Source organism: Syngnathus floridae, chromosome 2, assembly GCF_059516105.1.
Source record: "Syngnathus floridae isolate MCC-2025c chromosome 2, RoL_Sflo_1.0, whole genome shotgun sequence".
Lineage (NCBI taxonomy): Eukaryota > Metazoa > Chordata > Actinopteri > Syngnathiformes > Syngnathidae > Syngnathus > Syngnathus floridae.
The window spans coordinates 8,737,070-8,745,064 of record NC_142414.1 but is presented as its reverse complement, the minus strand read 5'-3'; the positions used below and the strand labels follow the sequence as shown (position 1 = coordinate 8,745,064).

Sequence of the window (7,995 nt, the reverse complement as noted above, 5' to 3'; positions counted from 1 at the left end):
AAAATCAACTCGCTCATTGAGTTGAATGGCAGCCCCTGCATGTCTTTCATTATCTCCAAATGAAAAAGCTGCTGTAGTTACATGGGCTCGTTTTTCTAATGCTCAGTTAGTTTGACCCTTGGTTAACCTATCACCGCCAGTTAAGTTGTTAACCTGCTATTGTCAGGTTTCAGGGGAAAGAGAACCCAAGTGCAGGGTAGCAAGGAAGGTGTTGAATAATAGAAAAAAGATTTAAATAAAGGAACAAAACAGCCAAATAAGACACTGCTGGTCATGGTTAAACTAAAGAAACAGGAAATCAAAACAACAGGTAACAAAGTATCAAAATAAAAACTAGCAAAACCGACTCAGACTTGATTTGGACATTGACAGCACAAAGCACGTAGGACAATGACAAAACAGACTGACCAGAAAGAAGGCAACTAAATGAAGTCAACCTGACGAGCCAACGAAGAACACCTAAGCAAGACACGATTGGCTGAAGGAGCTGATTGGAAGACATAAGGGGCGGGGCTAATGAGAACAGGTACAATTAAAATAGCACCTTAGGGAACATACGGAGACTTTTTGAAAACGCTATTAGCCGTGCGGTTTTCCAAAGTGTGCAATTTTTTTGTCACCTTTAATTGACATCACATTGTGCGGGCTGAACTTTGAAAAGCTTGCTGTAAACTTGCGTCATGACACGTGGGGGGGGGACGCCATCTTGCGTCTTCTCCCGAGTTCATCTGAGAGCCCAACGGAGAATCTTTGGCTGCCATCCGAATGAGAACAGAGAGCGGCGTGAAATGGAATACGTTATCAAAACTGACTGGAAGGAGGTAGCTGCCTTTTTCTTCTGAGCTCAACGTTAGGCCTTTGTAAAACGGCGAGAGGTGGGATGTAGAACTCGGGTTACGATAGAAGATCTCCCTTGGACATTGGTTTTTAAAACAGCGGTGTGGGCGGAGACGCATGATTGATTAATGACTTACTTTTCCACTTTACGGCCGCAGCTACTTTATGCCGGGCTTCCAGTGCTGTTCATCTAAATTTAATTTATGAGGGAACGCTAAGGTAAGGCGGGATCGGCACTCGTCGGCGTACTCGGGAGACAAGGCTGGTGTCGGGAGAGCCTGGGCTAGCTTGTGCGCGTGCGCGTCCGCCTTTAGACTCGCGGTCTGTCATCAATAATGCACTCTGTCTAAAAAGGAAAGGCTCTCAATTAATGCATAGACAAACGGAAGAAATACAACTTTTGCTCATGTAAAAATTCCCTTTTTTCCCCCCCATCTCGCACCCCCCTCAAGTGCAAAAGCAGCACTCTACATCACCTCCACACATTCCAAGAACGGCGTGGAAGTCTTTTGGATGCGCATAACCGCAGAGCTAAACTCTCCTCTGTTATGTATTTGAAAGACATTTTGCCTTGATTTGACTAAGATCATTAGAGGAGACTTGAATATTTAAAATGCCTTACTTCTCGGCAATACGCTTGAGTTAAAGGGATAAAGAACGTGGTTGACTGACGTCTTCCTGGGGCGTACGTACTCTTATTGCGCAACGTTTTGAAATTCGGAGCAAATGCAAACGATGAAAATGAAATCAATCCCCCCGATGTGAGTTGCTGATGTAACAGATACCAGTGAGAAAAAGTTGCCCCAAAAAGTTTCATATAGTAAGTGGCACCTGAAGCCGACACCCGCCGAGCTCATCTGTCCGCGTCCTTCGCTCAACTCAGGTGTGCGTGCGTATCCGACTGAGCTATGGGGGGACAAAATAGCCATGCATATTTCATGGGACAAAACCTCAAAGCCAAACCTAGATATTAGCCACTTTAGTAATTAAAAATGTATATTGCACCGCGCCGTCTCGTGTGTTGCATTATTAAAGGCCGATTCCTCTTCTTCTCAAACTTACATCGGCTCAAAAGGATTTTTAATGCAAAACACTCCCTGAGAACGGCGGCGGCGCGCGTCGCCGGGCTCCTGCGGGTGAATTAGCAGACATGTAGCGGCTGAGAACAACACTGTGAATTTTTGTTGGCGAGGGTGGCGGCGGCGCAGGTGCCTCGTGCACACGGCGGCGCTATCATGGCGGCATTTGGCACGAGGAGCACCGAGGAACCGCGGTCACGACACGGAGTTGACTCCGCTCGTCATCTTGAAAAATCCCCACAAACGATTGGCAATGAAATGAGCTGTACACAAACACGCTAGGTTGATGTAAAAACACACAGCAGTCAACCGAGTGGCGCCATCATATCAATCACGAGGCGTCTTTCGCATAAAGTTTACGCCGCCTAATCTATTACCCCCTAAATGGGATTTTAATTGAATTGGCGTCAGGACGACAAACAACGCCGTCTCTGTTGCAATTAATAAAATCACAGCGCCGAATCTATGAGCCTTGATATGAACCTCCATTCACACGGAGGCCATTAATGTAAATGTGAGCAATTCATACACGGCGGCCATTTGTCAAGCGACCGCGCACGACGCTCGTCATGGCCTGATTTTCGAAAAGGAGAATCCGACGGCCAAAAGGAAGACTTCCTCTCATCATTAAGAAGGAAACGAAAATGAAGACAATCCGAGCCCCCCGAAATGCAAACAATTTTCATCTATTACATAACTAATAGATTATTGAACAATATTGAGAAGTAACTGCCATTATGGCTTTTACAAAGCACTTAGCTTCTTGTTTGGTGTCTAAATTAGTCCGTCTGCTGTCGGCGCCTGAGTAAATACAGTGAGGTGATTAAAGGGGGGAGAGGGTGGGGGAGGCCGCTCGAAGCGCGCCACTAATTAAACGGCTATGCTAATGCTGTCATACTTAGCAGATGGAAGAGGAATCGCTTAAGTGTAATGCACATGTTATGGTATTTTCGACATGACATGGAGGCTCTCGAGGGATAGCTGGCTGCTGCGGCGTTGTTTCCACTCAAAGTACGCACACACTTGATGGCGACTACACGACACGCAGTCAGCGACACTAGCGAGTTGTAAACTTGCGAGTGTGTCACCCTCGCAGCCCGTATGTACCCAGCGAAAGTTCACATTTGAATGAAATGTGTCACCGTCACCGGATGTCACAGTGACGCGCTTTGACAAGTCGACCATGAACACCACAAAATACTTTTGATACTTTCCATTGCTGAGCTAACTTGTTTCAGGTTTTTTTTTTCCACAAGCCTCAGCCGTTGTTCCGTTTTACAAGTCTTTCGGCTTGTTTGTGGCCGTTTTTGACCACATGCAGAGAAGTCTGTAATTTGGAATATTTCTGTTTGTTTTACTGGATAAAGTTTTGAAATAACAGTTTTTGTTTTTTTATCGTTATAAACACTACAAATTAAAGGTTGCCAAACAACTTTATACTGGAAATTTGTACATAATCCCAATTATTCTGCTTTGACTTTTTACATTGTTGTTCTTCTACACATTTAATCTAAAAAAATGTTCCATAGGAGTTCTATAAGCTATTAAGTCTGTCTTTCAAAAATTCCCAATATTCCATGGAACGGCCTAAAAATGGATAAATGATGTAAACTGGTCTAAAACATCAGCCCTCCATTTTCTATTCTGCTTAACCTTTTTGGGGTCAAGGGTGTGCTGAAGCCCAGCAAAGATCACTTTAGCAATTAACGAGCAATTAAAATTTGATGGCGTTAAACCGGTCAAAATCGGTCAACAGACACAAAAGGTACAATTAGGTTTAAATAACAAAATCTGACAAAAATTCCCACAAATGGGGATTAATTTGCATAAACACAGCCAAAATGGTTATAAAAAAAAAAATCAAACCGCAAAAAAAGCCCAGAGTTAACCATAGCCGTATTCAGAATCTGAATTTCGCTCTGAACATTGAGTGGGTGGAGCTTAAATTGTGTTCAAAGTCCTTTTTTGATGATGTTACCTGCACAACAGGTTATCAATTTAATTAACTTTACACCAGACACATTCAGGTCCACAATGAAGGCACACGTACAAAATGTCACCTCCCATGCCAGCAATCAGACTCATGCACACATGCACGGACACGCACACACATGCACTGCAAGTATTTTTCGCAGAACAAAGCTAACAGGCTAGAAGTCAAGTTAAAAACGTAGCAAAACATGTGGAAAGCCCCCCCGACCTCCCCCTCCCTCTGCTTCATTATGGGCCTACCCTGCCCAGACAGCAGTCCAGCGAGGCCGCCGCCACCACCATCGCCACTCATTCAGTCCATCTGCATGTTTCCCTAATTACGAGCTGTGTTTATTCCCTGAAATAGCAACATCCAGCAGAGATGGCAGGTTGTGTAATCAAAAGTTTGGCTCTGGGGGCCCAAAAATGTAACTAAATGAAAAAGGAATATTTGGGAACTTCATCTAGGGAAAGACCATTAGCGTCAAAGTCCAGCCTTGTTCTTGTGTGTGCCGGCGCTGCATGTTATTGCTCTTAGATAGATAGATAGATAGATAGATAGATAGATAGATAGATAGATAGATAGATAGATAGATAGATAGATAGATAGATAGATAGATAGATAGATAGATAGATAGATAGATAGATAGATAGATAGATAGATAGATAGATAGATAGATAGATAGATAGATAGATAGATAGATAGATAGATAGATTTGGATAGCCCCCAAATTCATCCTTGACTTTCAAGTCCTCTAATTTTTTTTATTGTTTAATGTTGGTGTGGTCTCATTCATGCAATATATTAAAATGAACTAAAAGTGCAGCACAGCATTTATTAACCTGAACATAAAACATCGGATACAAACGTGAGGCGATATTTCTCAGTCCTTCTCGCTAATTAGTTTCAACCTAGTGAAGAAGAAAAAGAAAGAAAAGATCATTGGTAATTCTTTCAGGCCACAAAGATTGACAAAAAATTTGGCTGGGCCCTGTGAGGAAAGGGCGGGCGGGATCTGCAAACGGAGGCGCATTAGCAAAGTGCCACCATTTGGCAGGGGATGTTAACCAAATATGAGCGCGGCGTAATGTTCCTTTAAGATGTCATTTAAACTTATACCTATCATCAGTCGCGAGCCCGCCACGCACCCCGCTACTGATGATCCGACGAGCGGCGCGCGGTGATTAACGGCGCCCCACCCATGCGTTGCTTTCTCTATTTCTGTCAGGCCTAATGGCATTAGATCAGTAATTATAAGATTATTCACAGTTCACGCCGGCCTCACTGTTAACTTTTGAGATATGAGACCATTATCTTCTTCTAATCTTTTTCTCCGAATTACAGCGCAGATTCATATCGCCGCTCTGACGGCTCGTATGTCGTGCTGTCCTCAAACCCCGCTCAGGTTTTGTTGCTTTTGATCACGGCCAACTTCTTCTTTCTAGAGCAGCTTTGAAGTGAACTTCTGAGGGTTGCTACCTCAGAGCGGTCGCCAACATTGCTAGCATTCACTCGGGCTTTCCTTTTCTTGCACAAACACATTAACATGGCTGTATGTATTTGCAGTTGACCGTGCGGTGGGGTGTGTGGACCCCCCCCCCCCCACCCACCAGGGAGTTGACGCTCATTGATCACCTCCCTTTAGTAAACTGCATTACCATTACCGACGGGAGCTCCAATTAGGCTCATTGTCAATTATAGTAGAAATTAAAAAAATAAATAAAAGCAACGAACTGGCATCAAACGTGACAAGTAGTGTGTGAGCCATATTTAACGCAACATGCTCCTTCACACCTGAGACCTTGAATCATTACAGCGGAAAAGGGCTAATTGGGCCCAATTTGGACATTTTCACTTTGCGTTTTTGTTGGATATTAATGGTTGTGTGGTGTTTTTTTGGCATTTAAAAACAAAAAAAAAAGATTTACATATATGAAAAGAAAAAATATATATATAAGCCAATAATAAAAATAATAATGATAATAATAATAATCCAATATATATCATAATAATCCAATATATTTGAATTTAATCAAACGTCAACATAAATACAAATAGCAAAGCTTCTGAGGCCATACAGATATATCTGGCCATGATCTTACATATCTTCTTCCAAAGGCCCACTGTACTTGCAGAGGTTACAGGTCGGGCCTTCCAAACGCTCAACCTCATCATGCAGCAGAGGCAACTTCTCAGGCCCCCTGATAATTAAACACCAAAGGGGGGAGCGCTGCGCAGCGGGAAGCCTCAGCTTGTCGCTCCCTGGGGTGAGGAAGAGTTGTCGCTAAGATGGGGAGGCGGAGATGAAGGAGTAAAGTGAGGATAACCTGAAGGTTAACTCATTCACTGCCAGGTCAGTAAAAAGTGTCGTTTGACGTCTATTCCCGTCAATGGCACTGAATGAGTTAACTCGGGGATCTGTGGTGCCGATCACCTTCTCCAGGTAGGACATGACCTTCATCCCTTACAAGGTGTCCCTATCCAATCGCTGTTGCTCATATTGATGATCCTTCAAGGATATTAGCAACCAAAATCGGCTCAGTTTGGGCTATTTTGCTAATACACAACTAGCATGTCAAAGGGAAGGCTAACATAGATTATAAAATCTCGATTTATCAGATTCTGACGTATGCATGACATCACATTGAGGAAGTCTAAGTCAAGCGATGGTTCGCCTTTTTAGGTACTCATATTTGTTCTGAAAAATAGATTCATCACATCGGACTTGTGCAAATTCTTCAAATCAATGCAATGATGCTAGTTTGTCTGTACTGACCTCCATTAAAACAAAAAAAAATCTTTTCATGCCAGACACAGGCAGGTGGAACATAATCGGAAAAGAACAAGGGAGGTACGCTAAAATGGCAGTGAAGGTAAAGCCGTCACAGCTCAATCAGCTCCAGCCTAATTAGCTGTCCCGGCTAATGAACTCCGCGCACTTGTTTATTTGTATGAGGCAAAGAAGCAGAACGGCGAGCGAGTATGCCAAAAATCAGCTGACAAAGGCAACGTTGGCCACCATCATGAATCCCCCCCCCCGCCCCTCCCTCCCTCGAAATGGAACTGCCTGCTTCATAAAACTCGCTTAGCAAGACACTGAGACAAAATGGACTGTAAAGTTCGTTAGACGGAAATATTAAAAAAGAATTAAGCTAATGGAGATAAAATTAAAAGAAATGAGGCAACAAACACAGCCCACCAAGAACGGCATCACCGTGACAGTCGGGATTTCTAATGACAGACTGTAGTTGGTTAAATGGCATGCCGCGCTTAAATTTCTTTGAGGAGTAATGATCCGAGGACGCCGCTCGCTCCTCGGGGGGAGAGAAGAAAAGGGGGGGAGGTGACAAGAAGAAAAAATAGTGCCCTAAAGCAAGGTGGGCTACACATTGAGGCCGCCGAGATATCTGCCTGGAAAAACAGCAAAACTTCATCGGGACCGAGGAAAGTTCTCAATGGGTGGAGACGGACTCAATTAAATGTTTGCTAGCTTAATCTTCAACAAACCTAAAATGGACTTTTGGATTATGGAAGGAAGCCAGGGTACCTGGAGAAAACTGTGAGGTAAAATCCCAAAAGGGGCTAAAAATGGATGATCCAAAATGGTTTCGAACATCGGGGTCAAAGTCAAGGCCCGGGGGCCAGATACGGCCCGCCACATCATTTTATGTGGCCCGCCAAGACAAATTGCACATGAACTTCATGTGTCAATACTAAGATTACAAATTGTCTTCACTTTTAAAAAATACAGAAGTTGCTAGCACTTTTTAGCACATAATAGTTTTTGGTTTAGAACTTTGGGAATGTTACAGAAACCTTAAGTCATTGTAATCATCATCATCAGTCATACGCAACTTGGCTTCCGGCAGAGTTTGTGGCGCGGAACGAGTGAGTTGATATTTTTACCAGCATTGCCGTCACAAGAGGGACGAAGAAGAAAAAGCAAGAAGAAGAAGAAAAGATGAGCTTCCCACCGAGGCTGCCCTCTGCAGTCTCATCGCTACTTTCCCAGTCTCTGTTAAGCAGGCAAAATATATTCGGCCTCACCAAAACTTTCTGAAACAGGATTTTGGCGCCATAGTGACGGATTAGGCCACTCCAGTTTCA

The 7,995-nt window shown here is 43.6% G+C and overlaps 1 long non-coding RNA gene across 1 annotated transcript in view; it reads right to left on the bottom strand.

The window, feature by feature from the left end:
* Positions 1–5,941: 5,941 nt before the first annotated feature.
* Positions 5,942–7,995, bottom strand: part of LOC148401568 (uncharacterized) — a 31,396-nt gene continuing 29,342 nt past the window's right edge. The window contains exon 3 of the long non-coding RNA XR_015857241.1: positions 5,942–6,150. This is a non-coding gene — a long non-coding RNA (uncharacterized LOC148401568). The remainder of the gene's footprint in view (positions 6,151–7,995) is intronic.